The 15627-nt window shown below is 47.4% G+C and overlaps 1 protein-coding gene across 4 annotated transcripts in view; it reads right to left on the reverse strand.

Moving 5' to 3' along the window:
* Positions 1-8814: 8814 nt before the first annotated feature.
* Positions 8815-15627, reverse strand: part of LOC144340762 (uncharacterized) — a 205844-nt gene continuing 199031 nt past the window's right edge. For 3 of the 4 annotated variants that reach the window (XM_078001373.1, XM_078001370.1, XM_078001371.1), the window contains one exon: positions 8815-15608. The gene's annotated coding sequence lies outside the window, so the exon portion shown is untranslated. The remainder of the gene's footprint in view (positions 15609-15627) is intronic. The other variant, XM_078001367.1, reaches the window with a different exon arrangement.

The raw sequence follows: 15627 nt of genomic DNA on the forward strand, positions 1-15627 counted from the left end.
CCCAGGCACTGGGTGTGTGGAGACTCCTGGTGCAGGGGAAGTGTGAACACGTGCTCACACCTGAAGCACTAACTTCCAGCTGTGGGCAAAGGTGAGTACAGCAAGGCCACCACCAGCCTCCCCGCAGCCCCCACTGGGATCCCCCCATTCTGCTCTGGGACTTTGCTGGGATGCCCACCAGCTCTGCAGGGCAGGCTGTGCATGCAAGGCCCACGCGAACAGATGCCCACAAAAACGGGGGCCATCAAGACCACGAGTCTTGCTTTCCCTCTGAACCAGCCAGAAGTTGAAGTCAAGTCACCCGAGGGGAGCAAGCGTCCAGCCACCCGCATCCACTGTGACAACAGTGCCACATCCGCTGCAGGCCGAGGTTCTGGTCACCCGAGGGGAGCAAGCGTCCAGCCACCCGCATCCACTGTGACAACAGTGCCACATCCCTGCAGGCCGAGGTTCTGGGAACAGAAAAGAAAGCTTGGAAAACAGAAACCCTGCGACATTCCCGCAACCCGAAAACCAGGGTGACTCCCGGGAGGGACACTTGTGTATCCGTTTGTTTGCATCTCTTGGTTTCCTACTTTCACCCCAAACCAGAAAAAGGGATAGGCGATACTAAAAGCAATGGTACATTTTTGTCATATTTCTCATCCACTCAGAACTAGGAAACAGCAGAAATCTTGTGGGAAAGTCACTTCTCAGGAGATTTCTAACCCGATTTCCTAACTACAGTGGTCTGGAGTTTTTGCCTAAATTTTAGATAAGGTCTTAATTTCTGGTTGCTTGGCTGCTCACATTTCAAATTCTTCTCAGGTTCACATCAATCATTCCAAGAGACAAGCGAAACATTTCACATAACACAATGTGCTGGTTTTTAGCATATCTTTGGTCTGAATGTGTAAGACTTCTGTGTCTTTGAGGAAAAGCATATCTCCCAAAAAAGGCCCCTCTCGCTTCCTCTCTCTCCCTCTCTCACTCCCCCCCCCTCACTCCCTCTGTCTCTCCCTCTCTCACTTCCTATCTCCCTCTCTAGCGTGCTCTCTCTCTCTCCCTCTCTCTCTCTCTGGCTCCCTCTCTCTCTCCCTCTCTCACTCCCTCTCTCTCTCTCTCCCGCTCTCTCTCTCTCTCTGGTTCCCTCTCTTGCTCCCTCTCTCTCTCCGTATCTTGCTCCCCCCCCCACCTCTGGCTGCCTCTCTCATTCCCTCTCTCTCTCCCCCTCTCTCTCTCTCTCACTCCCTCTCTCTCTCCCTCTCTCACTCCCTCTGTCTCTCCCTCTCTTTCTCTGTGTCTCATTGTCCTTATGTCTCTGTCTTCCCTCTTTCTCATTCCGTTCCTCTGTGTCTCTGCTTCTCCCTTATACTCTTGCCTTCCCTCCTTCCCTTCCCTCTCTGTCTCTCCTTCTCCTCTCTCTGTCTCTCTCTCTCCCCTTTCTCTCTCTGTCTACCCTCCCTCCTCCTCAAATCTGAAGCTCGCTCTCACCACCCCTGCAGCCCAGACTCCAACACTGACTGAACTGTGAAACCAAGTGTGCTGTAAACACAATGTATGAGGAAACCACAGAAATGAAGACAATTAGGGTAAATAAGATCCAGTGATCAAATATAGCTAATTTGTATCCATAATATTTGGGAGTTACACAGTCTGCTTCAATTTGAAAGATATCTTCCAGACCACACTGTTTTTTCTCCGTGGGGACTGCCTTTTGCTTTTAATTATTGAACCTGAAGAATTCTTGCCATAATTTGGGGTTAGCTTGTAATTCTTGAAGAAGAAAAAAAACAATTCTAGTCCACAAATCCTCCTGTATTCCATCACTTCCAATAATAGGCTTCTGTGGCCAAATTGACCATCAATCAGTTGTGTTTTTCAGAAGGAGTGGGTGAAGCAGGGAGAGGAATTGGAGAAACTCACAGCAAGCATGGCCTCAAATAGCAGTGGGGTGGATGGAAACTCTTTGGCAAAGAGCCTTGGCTAAATAAAATGTATAAGAAAGGTCTCAGAAATAGAATATGTTACAAAGAAAAAGTGAACTGTAAACAACAAGACTTCACCTTCCTGCTTAAGAGGTGTTGAGTGCCTTTAGGAATTGCTAACACTGTCCACAATTTGAGAAGTGCATTCCACGGCGCCGTCTTGTTGATACTAATCAATCCTTGTGATAGAAGGTGGAGCATGCCCTTGGTCCCACCCAGGGGTGCTGGGATGCTTGGAGGACCCTTACAACAAGTGGGCTTTCATTCTCCAAGCAGGGCTTGCAGCGACAAGGACAGCAGCCTGAGCCTCCTCACTTGACACGAGATTGTTTTGCACACACCATCCATGAGCCAGCGGCATGCCATGTGAACCACGCCTTTATTTTCTACACTCTGCTGCTTCCACATCCGGGGCCTAGGCTGACCCTGGAGACTCTGCTCCTCCCCACTGTGCCCCACCCCACCCCCAGGTAGCTAATTCCTTGAGACGATAAACAACTCATCTGCAAGCTCCCACCTTTCATATATACCCCAACCACCTCCCTCATGGGGTTCTCATGCTCTGGGCCACCATCCACCTTCCCTAATACACCCAGGTCCATGTACCAGACAACTAGGGACAGTCCTATGAGCCAGAGCCTGCTGAAATTATTCGACAAGGCCAATCCTCAGCCTGCTTACCCTTCCTTACCTGTTCCTTCCTGCTGAAACCCCAGTAAAGGCTCTGGCCACAGTTCCTCCCCTTCCTCTACCTCCCAACCAACCTGGTGCTTTCATGTGCCCCCATGACACGGCACGCCCCTCCTCTTTGGAACTGTGTGTAATAAGCTACCTCTTCAGTGGTAGTCATCTCCTGATCTGTTGGCCTTATATACCCGAATAAGAATAAAACTCACATTTTAAAACACAGGTCTTTCTAGCCAGAGACATCAAAGACCAGGAATTCATTTCTCAGGAAAAATAGGCTTATTTTCTCGCAAACCAGTCATGTTTTAAAAAGTAACAGGGAACAATAGCATTCCAAATTTTCAAAAATAAAACACTGTTTATCAAGTTGGCAATTTTACATACACGCCCACACATAGAGCTGCAAGAGCATGCCACTGGAACACAGGCTCTCTCATCAATGTTGTGGGAATGTGAATAGGAACAACTTTTCTGGAAGTGTATTTGGTATGAGTATTTGAAGCTTTAAAAATCTGCTTACCCTTTCACCTGGAAATTCTACTTTGAGGAATATATCCTAGGGAGAAAAACAAAAAGACATAGTAAAATGGTTTTCCTGAAAGCATCATTTGTAATTTAAAAGAGCAGGGAGAAGCATCAACCACTGACTATCCAGGAACAGATGACTCGGTGAGTAAGTGATGGTACCTGCGGAACAGGAGGCTCCATCCTGCCACTACCATGACGACTGGTGAATGCAGAAAGATGTTCACAGCATAATTCTAACTTAAAAAAAGATATTACAGGCCGGGAGCGATGGCTCACACCTGTAATCCCAGCACTTCGGGAGGCCGAGGCGGGCGGATCACCTGAGGTCAGGAGTTCAAGACCAGCCTGGCCAATATGGAGAAACCCCATCTCTACTAAAAATACAAAATCAGCCGGGCGTGGTGGCAGGTGCCCGTAATCTCAGCTACTCGGGAGGCTGAGACAGGAGAATCGCTTGAACCTGGGAGGGGGAGGTTGTGGTGAGCTGAGATCGTGCCATTGCACTCCAGCCTTGGGAACAAGAGCAAAACTCCATCTTAAAAAAAAAGACACGATTATCAGTCTATGTCCTCACAAGTAGAAAAACAGATATTTACCAATATCTGCTCTGAATATCTTAAAATCACAAATGTCCACCTCCAGTATCAGTGTGCGTGGAGAGCAGTGTCAGCACCCAGGGACCACTGAAAGATTATGGGGCACCCTGAACAAACGTATAAAAGGGCTGGACAGGTACATGCTGGGGTGTAAATAACAGCGATTCTTGGATGATGAAATCATGAGTGTTATGTAGTCATAATTGTGGGAATTTCAAAAAATGAAATCAGGCCAGGCACAGTGGCTCATGCCTGTAATCTCAGCATTTTGGGAGGCCAAGGCGGGCAGATCACTTGAGGTCAGGAGTTCCAGACCAGCCTGGCCAACATGGTGAAACATTGTCCCTACTAAAAATACAAAAATTAGCTGGGTGTGGTGGCGGGTGCCTGTAATCCCAGCTACTCAGGAGGCCGAGGCGTGAGAATGGCTTGAACCCAGGTGGCAGTGAGCTGAGATCACACCACTGTACTCCAGCCTGGGTGACAGAGTGAGACTCCGTCTCAAAACAACAACAAAAAGAAATCATGAGATATCATGAGTGTTTTTAAATTCTCATTTGTTTGCTTATGTTTAAATCTAATGTTCCTATAATGAACATATTTCCTTTGTATTAAGGAACACTTTTAAAACATTTCTCAAAAAGCCATTCCTAAGAAATGGAAGGAAGAGTCAACTCAAAAGAGGTATCTACCCGCTCCCCAAAGAGAATTCCATTTTTGGGGCTGTCAGGGTTCCTTCAGGTCAGTAGGATACAGTTCAGACCACGAGGGCTGACAGTCTGCTTTGCTGAGCGACTATGTTTTCTAGACCAGAGAACAGGGTACAGAGTTTGGTAACTGTGCTTGCTCTTTGGAAGTAAGATCGCCCCAGGGCAGGGCAATCCTGTAGTTGCCGAACTAGTCTAACCTTTGAAAACCACAGAGACCCACAGGTGGAGGCTTAAAGGAAAATTAAGCTGAAGCAAAAACAAATAAGCAAACATGGTTCTAAACACTGGAAAGATGGCCCTTCATTAAACTGTCACCCGATTCCCTTCAACTCAGCAACATTACGGGGGATCTTGTCTGTGCCAGGCAGAGGCTGGGTGCTGAGGACAGAGAAGTGGATGGGCATGGACTCTGCCTGTGCTCCGCAGGGCCATTGAGCATCTTCTCACCTGGTGGGAAGAATGCAGGCCCTTGGAAGGATGGACGCAGGGAGGACTAGACAAAACAGACATGGAGTTCAATTGTATTGACTGATTGTGAAAGTTAACCACCCTGAGCCTCATTTGCACCCATATCTGCAAAATGGGCATAATAATAAATACGTCATGGCGATGTTGTAAGAATCGCACGTATGAAGTGGCGAGGTCCGTGCCTGTCTCTCCATTTCCATGAACTGTTCCACACCCCACTGAACAAATGGTCAGCTCCTGCCAGGGCAGTCCAACCCAGCATTTTCACCATTTAACTTACAATTACTATTCTAATCAGCCATGGTTCCGAGAGTGCCTAGTGGATGCTGGGCATTAGTATCTGGAAAGAATTCTTGACAGTCTTCGTTTGATCATCTGAATTTCCTAAGAGCTGCTCCTGGACCACTTTCATAACATAGAATGGCTTGAGCTAGCTGAAAAAATGCTTGTGACATGCTTGCCATACATCTTAACTAATTAGACGGATCTTCACAGCTTAAAAAAAAAAAAAAAAAAAAAAGCAGAGATTTGGCCGGGCGCTGTGGCTTACACCTATAATCCCAGCACTTTGGGAGGTTGAGGTAGGCGGATCACGAGGTCAGGAGATTGAGACTGTCCTGGCTAATACGGTGAAACCCTGTCTCTACTAAAAATACAAAAAAATAGCCCAGTGTGGTGGCGGGTTCCTGTAGTCCCAGCTACTCGGGAGGCTGAGGCAGGAGAATCACTTGAACCCAGAAGGTGGAAGTTGTAGTGAGCCGAGATTGCGCCACTGCACTCCAGCCTGGCGACAGAGCAAGACTCTGTCAAAAAAAAAAAAAAAAAAAAAAAAAAAAAAAAAAAAAAAAGCGGAGATTTGGATAATTAGCAGAATAACTCTGTATCAATAAATTCTGTATCCATCCTTTTCCTGCCCTAATATCAGAGCAAGCTTGTTATTTTCTATCACATTTTTCTTGGGCATGTCTAAGGAATTTTTAATTGTCATTCTATGGTAGACACAGGCCATTCATGTGGTTACTGCCCAGGAGTGGGAAACAGCAGACATTGACTGACTTGTCACAGGGTTCAAGATCCCTTTCCGGCTTTGAGAGGATCCCTTTCCGGCATGTGAGGCTTCCTCCCTGTGTCTGCCAAGGCTTAGGTCAGATGCAAGGCCCACTGTGTTAGTCCAGGTCCTCAGAGAAGCAGGTACCAAGACCTGAGAAATACGCAAGCACTGTAAGGGGAAACACCTCTAAGAATGGGAGAGCCAGGTAGGCCTGGGAGAGCCGCCAGGCTATGATGCAAGTCAGACCAAGTGAAGGAGACGGGGGGCGAGGGTTGGGGAATGTCTCCGGACCACTCCGTAGTCTAAGAACGTTTCTGAGGGGCCATCAGATAGCTCTCAAGCCAACAGCGTCTGTCAGAGGAATTCCCCATTTCCCAGGAGGGATACTGCCTCAGTATCCTGGCTGTCTGTGGGAAGCACAGCCTCCAAGGACAGGTGGAAGCCAGTGATGGGTTTCAGAGCCCGCAGCTGGGCCCCTGGGCTCTTTCCGCTTCTGTAGTTGGAGGCCTGTGCTCAGTCTGCTCCACAGGAAGCTCCTCACTCTCCAGGCACTCAAGCCTTTGCAACCGTGCCCCTCTGTCCCTAGGGTACCTGTGGATACCGTGGAAAGTGCGTGGTGCCTTACCATGGCGCCCGGTGCCTTGGTACATACCTTTGTCTTCTCAATTAAATTCAGCAAATGCCAAGGAGGCCCCAGGCCCTGCATTGGCCCACAGGGCCTGGAGGCAGCAGCTGTCCTGGGCACGTCTGGCCCTGCACAGTGAGACTTTCCAGGCCAGTGAGGAGGAACACGGCCTGAGAGGAGGAGAGGGTGGAAGAGGCAGATGGAGAAGGGAAAAGCCACAGTCACTGGGATGCAGGACAGGATGAAACCAGAGAGGGCTCATGGATGCCAAAGCAAAGAGGGTGCTGAGGCAAAGGGGCAACTGGCAGTGGATGCAGAGAAGAAGAGGACTTCGCGTCACAGGCAGGCAGACTCCTGAATTTCCGGGCCACCTGTGAGGCTCAGAGACTTTGAGTGCCTTTGCTCACGTGCATGTGGGGGCTGGACCAGGACCCTTCAGGGTCTCATTTTGTGAATTTGCCATCCGAGTCCCCTTCCTGAGCCTTCATTTCTTCATCACTGTGACCTTCACAGTAACCCTGTGATCTCCCGGGATCTCCCTGTGTCTCCCTTCCTCAGCTTTCTCACCAGGTCAGAGGAGCTACCATGGCCCCATCCGGCTAAACCGTCCCTGACCCACTAGGGGAGATTAGATGCCGTCACACAGAATGGGTCTCTTCATGCCCAGCGAGACCCTCCGTGAACCTCCACCCCTCATCTGCGGAGGTGCAGGAGGACGTCTGGACGGCGCACAGTATGAGCCGAGCAGGATTTCTCAGGATACTTTACTTGTGCCCGGGTCAACAAGAGAAGAACACGCGCAGGACCACTGAGCTTCCCGACACCCCACAGGGCAATGTGCCAGCCCAGGGCACAGCAGGACCTGAGGCGTGAGCTTTGTTCTTGGAGGGGACGTGGGCCTCCCTCTTCACAGGGACCCCACAGCAAAGCAGCCCTGTCCATAGGGGCATCAACAGCCTGCTCGGTGCCAGGCAGTCTGGGTTTGCTCTGTCAGCTCTTTACAGGACGAGACACCTGTTGAACATCAGCCACCCTGAGCCTGGAGAATTATTTATTTATTTATTTATTTATTTATTTATTTATTTATTTTTTGAGATGGAGTCTCGCTCTGTTGCCCAGGCTGGAGTGCAGTGGTGTGATCTCTTCTCACTGCAACCTCTGCCTCCCGGGTTCAAGTGATTCTCCTGCCTCAGCCTCCCGAGCAGCTGGGACTACAGGCATGTGACACCACGCCCGGCTGATTTTTGTATTTTTAGTAGAGACGTGGTTTCACTATGTTGGCCAGACTGGTCTCAAACTCCTGACCTCATGATCCGCAAGCCTCGGCCTCCCAAAGTGCTGGGATTACAGGCGTGAGTCTCCGTGCCCAGCTGACCCTGGAGAATTTATGCACCTGTGGGTATCTGTGGTCCCTCCTGCGATGGAAGGAATCCCCAGTCCTGAGGGAACAAGGTTTGGGGCAGCTTCTTCTACTGAAAAAATTGGGAATCCCCTGGTACCAGAGAGTTTATCTACCAGGCAACGTAGAGTCAGAGCCCCCAGAGGCACTTTTGGACAAGTCTGTTCACTGCACCACAGGTCTGCAGCCGAAGTCACTATTTTGTACAAGCGTTGGGTAGCATTAAAAATCAGTGCAGGGCAAATGGAATGGCCAGTGTTCAAACAACGGAAAGAGAGCTTCAGCGAGTGAGACTAGGAGGCAAGTCTTCATAAGAGAGAGAATCTCATCAGGGCCTGCAGGGGTAGGTCAGGCTTGGAAATGCACATGGTGGCAAGAGCGTTCACACTAAGATGTCAACCTAAACCAAGGTCACAGAGAACAAAGAGGAGCTGGGAACATTCCTCATGTCAGAACATGGGTGGCTGTCAACACCTGAAACACCCCACCGTTGGAGAGGAGTTCACCAAAACGGAAGAACCATGTTCTGTTAAGATTTCAGAACAGAATTCAGAAATATCATTTCCCCCAGGTAGATTCTAATACTGGTGATTTCTGCCCATGAGCACTTGTTAGTGTTTGCTCTGCTATCTTCCAACACTTGGTCTTCTGTTCCATTAGAATCCAGCTACATTTTTAAAAATTATTATTCTAGGCCTCAAATTTTGCTACTTCGTTGGCATAGAAACCCCCACAATGAAATTTTATTGTTCCCAAATATACTATTCTTGCTGGCTCAATTCAGAAGTCGCAATTTTAAATGTTTTTATTTTTTTTGACATTTTGGGGCAAGCTACCTACTTTAGAGATATCGCAGGATAAAGAACTTCTGGAACAAAACGTCAGTTTCTAAGTCCTGATAAGGAATGTCTAACAAAAGTACTTTTTGCACAAGGCGAGGAGCTGGCCGCTGAGCTGCGGGCCTGGCATCCAGCTTCCTCTCCCTGCTCTGCGCCTCGATGGCTGCCTTTTTCATTGGATCTGTGACGCAAGTAATTCTAAATGACCCCAAAGTGTTTTTCTCTCCTTTACATTGTTTGTCTTGAGGGAGACTGGGTGTTAAAGATAAGCCAGGCTTGGAAGCATGGCTAGAACCAAGTGTGACTAATCGCTGCCAGTCGTGCAAGGAATACTTCTTCTCCCATATGCCGGGCACATCCCTCCCCTCATTCTCTGCTCGGTCAAGTCCTGCTCTCCAGTCCCCACCCACCACCAAGCAAAGGCCTCCAGCGGACAGGAAACTGGGCTGGGGCCATAACAGCTCCCCAGTGCACGGTGTGGTGTGTACAACCGGGGCTGATCCATATGCGTGTCCTCTCTGCCAGCTGCTGGCTCCCCTGGTTGACTCAGCTCCTCCTTTGCGGTGTGTGCTCCTCTATGTGGGGGGGAAACACGGTGTTCTCCTTTAAGCTCTGCCAGGAACACACACTAGGTTTATTGTATGTCAATGGCTTCCGGGCATCCAGTTTCTTATCCATAAGAAAAGAAGGCTGGCACCTATGAGGCGTGCCCTCCCTCCCCAAGTCCATGTGCATGGCAGACATCATCCGTTGATCACATCCCTGGGCTCTGACGTGAACTCAGACTCCTTTTCAACCCTGAGCTCCAGGCAGCCACCACCAACCCACTGCTATTGGCTTTTTTAATGAAAGTAGTTTGCCATTCTGGGGCTAAGCTTCCTTTCAGAGCTAACAGTCTATGACTGTATGAAATGAATGCAACAGCAATATGGCATTAAGAACAATGGGCTAGACCAGCCAATCCTGCTATTTATATATTCCTTTTTTTTTTTGTAGTAACTTCAAGTGAAGGCTGATTGGTTTTTTTTTTTTTTTTAAAGACAGAACATGCTTTTATTTGAAGTAAAATATCTCCAAATTCATTTATGAACCTTGATGCCCTTTTGTAGGACAACAGAATTTCTTTGGTCTTATATTTTGAACTGGATTCCAAATGAGAGCCAAGTTTTTAAAAAATCATTTTGTAGCTCAGGTGACTGATATCTGGTTATGTTCTCCAAGTCCATTTCCTTCTTCCCTTTTGTAAATTTTACAAAATGTAAGCGATCAGATTGGGATGAACAACTGATGGTGAATCTTTCTTTGGTGAAATGAATCCAGTAGATCTAGTGGCCCACGCGCGTGTAAGACAGGGGAACACGGTCCTGGGTGTCAGGAACTATCAAGCCCCGCATGGGAGCTTTAGGCTGAGAGTCTTGGAGCCTTAGAAAGAGAACAGCCTTGTTGTGCTTTGGCCACGTCATGGTCTTTGTCAGTTGGCATATGTCTCTATAGGACTGTAAGTTCCTCGAGGAGAGAGACCCTGCTTGAGATCAACCAAAGAACTGTGGATAAATTGGGTTTTGAGTGAATCTTCTGTGTTCAGGCTTTCAAGAAGCATACTTGAAAATGTATTGGGGGTCTTAGAAGGCAGCCTATAGTCTGTCTGGAAAAACATACTCATCACTGTCAGGCAGCGGAAAGATCCCAAGAATTCTTTCTTTCTTGGAACACTATTCCTGGAAAAGTGAGCCTGAATATTGCTTCCAGGCCTGACTGCAGTTTCTATTAGGCTGATCCAATTTGCAGCCTCTCCAGCAGGCACTCAGTGTCCCAGGGCAAGGAGGGGGCGCTGCTTTGAAGAATCAGTATCAGATGCTGAGGCCATCCCAATCATTGGCCTTTGGGCAAAACGTATAAACTTGAAATGGCAAAACTTCCAACAAAGTTCATTAGAACATCTGGGCACCTTATCAGGGATTTATCAAGCTTTCCAGAGTTGATCCTAGCCTTGTTTTAATGAAAATCGTCTGTTGATGAACAATTTATGCCAAGAATTTTTCCTTGTCTTCTCCTCTTTCTCCTTCTGCTTCTCCTTCTTCTCTCTGCACGTCCCTGGCTTTTATCACTGCAAAAGTTAATTCTGAAATAGTGAACAAGCCTCATATGTCCAGGCCTGCTACATACACTGTTATTATCAAACATTTGTGCTTAGGTTAACCACTCTATGTCAACATAAAATAAGTGTAGTGGACATCCATCATCACAGCTTGAACTGGGGAATTGCATGAGGTTGAATTACCCTCTACTTTTGCAACTGGGTCATTGGCCAAGATAACACAACCTTTCAGTCTTCATTTGTATAAGTTAAGAAAGATCGTCATATGTTTTACTGATTTTAAAACTGGTAATTTTATACTAGTCACATATTTCAACTAACTAATTGTTATTCCTCTGTAATTGTGCCTTAAGATGACTTAACTCTAGAAGTTGCAATTATAAAATTAAAATAAATAACTATATTCTGACAGAGTACTACCCATCATGTAAATCAACAAGCTTTGTTCATAGCCTTGGGGAAAAATAATGCTCTTTGAATAATCAAAATGCTATTACCATAACATTACCATATACTTTTATTTCTCTGCTCTCCCATGACTCAGTTGGTATGTTTGGTTGTTTTTTTTTTTTTTTTTTTTTGATTCCTTGATTTACATGAATAAATTAGCTTACAATGGCAGCTAATGAGACAAAGAAAGGGGATACTGTTGCAGGCTAAGTGAGGGGCAGCCTTGGGAATGGAAATTCTCAGAAAACTCTCCAGGCTAAAGATAGAAACTCTAGAGCCCCAGTGGTCTGGAAGACATAAAAGATGCCCAGGCCTGGAAAGAGGAGTCAAACCCAAGGACCTGAAAAGCCGGTGGATGGTAAATACATTTTACAGGAGGCCATTGGTTTGGACCAAGCTAGGCCCCAGCAGACCACACCAAGCCAGAATGGAGTCCCTTGTGCTCAGTGCCACATAATCAGGCTCAACTTTGAAACAGGTCGGTTTTCCCAAAAAACCCAGCATATTACAGTCAACCTGAATCCTCGTAATAAGGAAGTCCCCTCTGTTTTAACCCTAGAAGGAAAGTAACTTAGAAGCACCCAATCTGCTTTTTTGTCCCATCTCTGCTTTCTTCAGGCCTTTTCTGCCTGTAGAGCTAACCACCTCGGGCTGGGCACAGTGGCTCACGCCTATAGTCCCAACACTTTGGGACGCCGAGGTGGGCAGATCAGCTGTGGTCAGGAGTTTGAGACCAACCTGGCCAACATGGTGAAATCCTGTCTCTACCAAAAATACGAAAATTAGCCGGGCGTAGTGGTGGATGCCTATAATCCCAGCTACTCAGGAGGCTGAGGCATGAGAATCGCTGGAACCTCAGAGGCGGAGGTTGCAGTGAGCCAAGATTGCACCATTGCACTCCAGCCTGGGCAACAAGAGTGAAACTCCGTCACAAAACAAACAAACAACAAACAAACAACAACAACAAAAAACTAACTGCTCCTGCTCATCCCATTGGAGCACCCATTCTACTTTACAGAAAGCGATGTTGCCCCATTCTAGAATCACAAACAAAAGCGAATTCGATCTTGGAACTACATTTGTGGTGATTTTGTCTTTTGATAATGGGGTCGAGGAGAGGGAGGGATGAGTAGCTGGAACACAGAGTATCTTTAGGGTGGTGAGACTGCTCTGTGTGCTACTACGGTGGCGGATAATGTCATTAGGCATTTCCTCAAACCATAGAATGTATTAAATATAACTCCACGACTGAGCTGGAATGCACACTGTGTGCTCTGAGCGATAATGATTCGTCAGTGAAGGTTCATCCATTGTAAGTCACGTCTCACGGGGTGGGGATGCCGACGGTCGGAAAGGCTGAGAGGGGGACATGGGGTGCACGGGAAATCTCTGTGCTCTCCCCTCAAGTTGTGAACCTAAAACTGCTTTAAACAATAGACCCTATTTAAAAAATTGTGTACAATGGGATCCATATTTCCACAGCTGTAGATTTCGCATTCACTGTCCACATGCAACAGAACAGCACTGGATCTTTCATTTGGAGGCCACTTGCCTTAGAAATGAAGCTTTTGAGTCAGATGAGAACATCTAAACCGGGGGCTCTCTGCTGGCGTCCTGGTTACATCATTAGGATATTATCGTAATGACACACAGCGGCCAAACACATTCAGTCACTCAGCTTGAAGTCTGTGCTCTTTCTCCTCACTAAATCCCAGCCCTAAGGGCAGAGTCTGAACACAGGCACTTCCTAGTCAGCCCTAAAGAACCGTATGGTGGTGCAGCACGGTGGCTGGGATGAGGCGTTTAAAAGACTGTTTCTCTTTTCAGTCACAGGAGAGTGGAGACATTTCCAGTTATAGTTAAATGAGGCACAGAGGGTGAGCCAGAGGCAGCATTTTTCCCACCTCCTTAGGTTTTCTAAGAGGGAATGAAATTTCCACTACAGTCCTCTGGGGAAAAACTGGGGAGGAGTCTTGCGGCTTCTCTCCATCCCTCACCCTCTCCTCCCCAGAGAATGGCAACCTCTGTTTAACGGGTTCATTTGGGAGAAGGAAGTAAGGGTAAGCGCACCGCTGCCTCTCCTGGGCTCCCCATCTTCAGGCCCGGTCAGGGGTCCTGCCTTAGTCTTTCCAGCAGGGTGAGGGATGGCACTAGAACTGTGTCTGAGGCTCACAGGGAGTTTGACCTTTTCAGGGTTTTTAAAAATTTTATTTTATTTTATTTTATTTTTTATTTAAAAGGCCCTTGTGGCTGCTGGTCCTGCATTTTTCAACAGAGCTAGCAGTTTTTCATCTCTATCTGATTCTTGTAATTGCATCCAATATCTCGTGAGCCATGGGGGGCAGGATCCTAAAAATCACAGCAGGGTAAGGTGGAGGGTTGAAATCTACGTACAGAAAATGGTATGTCTACAGGTCTAGCAAAAGAAGGAGGGCGGAGCTCATGCCCAAGGACCAAAGAACACCCAGTGCTCCTCTCCGCTGTCCCTCGGGCCCAAGGAAGAGACAAAGGATGGAGGAAGCTCCTGGCCTTCTCTGCTCAGGGCCTTACTCGTTCCTGTTGTGTCTTGCATGTACATCTCTGTCTCCAAGCCACGTCTCCAGAACCTGCCAAGCTGGTGGATGTGCTGTCTTCATTTTATTCTCGTCTTTATTTTTAAATTCACTTTTAAATTTCATACATATACAAATATAGTCTCACTATAAAAATGTTAAATCCTACAAAGTAAATATCCCACGTACACTTCCCCCAACCCCCGCTCCATCCTCCGTCTTAACACTTTTCTCTGAGAACCACCTGCTGCAAACATTTCCTGAAGACCCACTTTGGGGGCCCCTGCTGTGATGAGGCCCACCTCTCCAGAACAGGCTACCTGCCACCCCCTCTCCCAAGCACCAGATTCAGCTTATTTAACACCCAGTGCAGCTACAGCTTATCAGAAACATATTGACCAAATGCAGTGCGTGAATCTTTTTTGGATCCATGATTCAAACAAACAAACAGATGGGATCATTAATAGATACTGATGAGACATTTGGAAATGTGAGCCATGACTGGATACAGGATGATGATCAGGAATCATTGTGAATATTGCTGACATGTGACAAGGGATTTGGGTCTTTATATGAATAAGTCCTTGCCTTTTAGATATATAATCTGAAACCTGTATGACTGAACTTCTGTGAGGCCTGGAATTTGCTTCAGAATGGTACTAAGCAGGGGGCAGAAGCTGGGGGTAAAATTGAAACAAGATTGGCCATGCGTGGATAATTGTTAAAGCTGACTGTGGGAATCTGGAGGTTTTCTTTTGCATGTGCTTAGAATTTTCCATAATAAATTTTTTTTTTTTTTTTTTTTTTTTAAAGCACAAGACCCTGCCCTGGCGAGTTTCACTGATACAGTCCTGGGGAATGAATCTGTTCTTGTCACCCTCAGGACCTCTGGAGTTGGGGACAGCTGACAGACGGGGAGGGCTGCTGGCAGGTGTGGGCACTCCCCCAGCTGAGAAGGGGCTGTGGGAGTGGGAGTGGCCCTGACCCCATTAATGAAACTGGACTACTCTCCGCAGAGCGCCAAGCTCAGGCTTGGACTCAGATGGAAAACATGAACAGCATCCTTTGCGATGACCCCGCTTTGAGGTTCCCGTCATTTCATTGTAGGACGAGGTTCCCACACCCCGTCTTAATTTGAAACATTCAGGCACATCTCTTCCCCATTATGAAGCAGCGGAGAGATGAAGGTCTTAGAAGCAGCCTTGCTCTGATTGCACGGTGGAGTTTCTGCCCCGGAACGTGGGCGTCCTGACACATGGGATGCTAGAAGCAGATGTGGCTGAGCAGAGCTTAGGACTCTGCCCAGGAGTCAGAGATGACTGGGATATTTACTTTGAAAGTAGCCTCTGTAGATGGGAACTGATTAACTCGCTCTGAGGAATTTTATGTTCTGCAGGGTGATACCCTCAGGAAAGAAAGGGCCTCTTTGAGAAAGCCAGATTGAGAAGGTTTCCCTCCGTGTCCCAGCACATCAAAGCCCCTTCCTTCCCACAGTCCCTTAATTGTCTGCCTTCACAAGAAGGGAGGCAGCAAGGAGGCCAGGGATGGGGAGAGGGAGAGAGGGAGAAAAGCCATTTTACCTGCTCTGGAAAAGTTGTGGATCATCCAAGGACATTAGCAAGAAAGTGAAAAGACAACCTGGGGAATGGGAAATACA

This window comes from Macaca mulatta, chromosome 4, assembly GCF_049350105.2.
Source record: "Macaca mulatta isolate MMU2019108-1 chromosome 4, T2T-MMU8v2.0, whole genome shotgun sequence".
NCBI classification, from domain to species: domain Eukaryota; kingdom Metazoa; phylum Chordata; class Mammalia; order Primates; family Cercopithecidae; genus Macaca; species Macaca mulatta.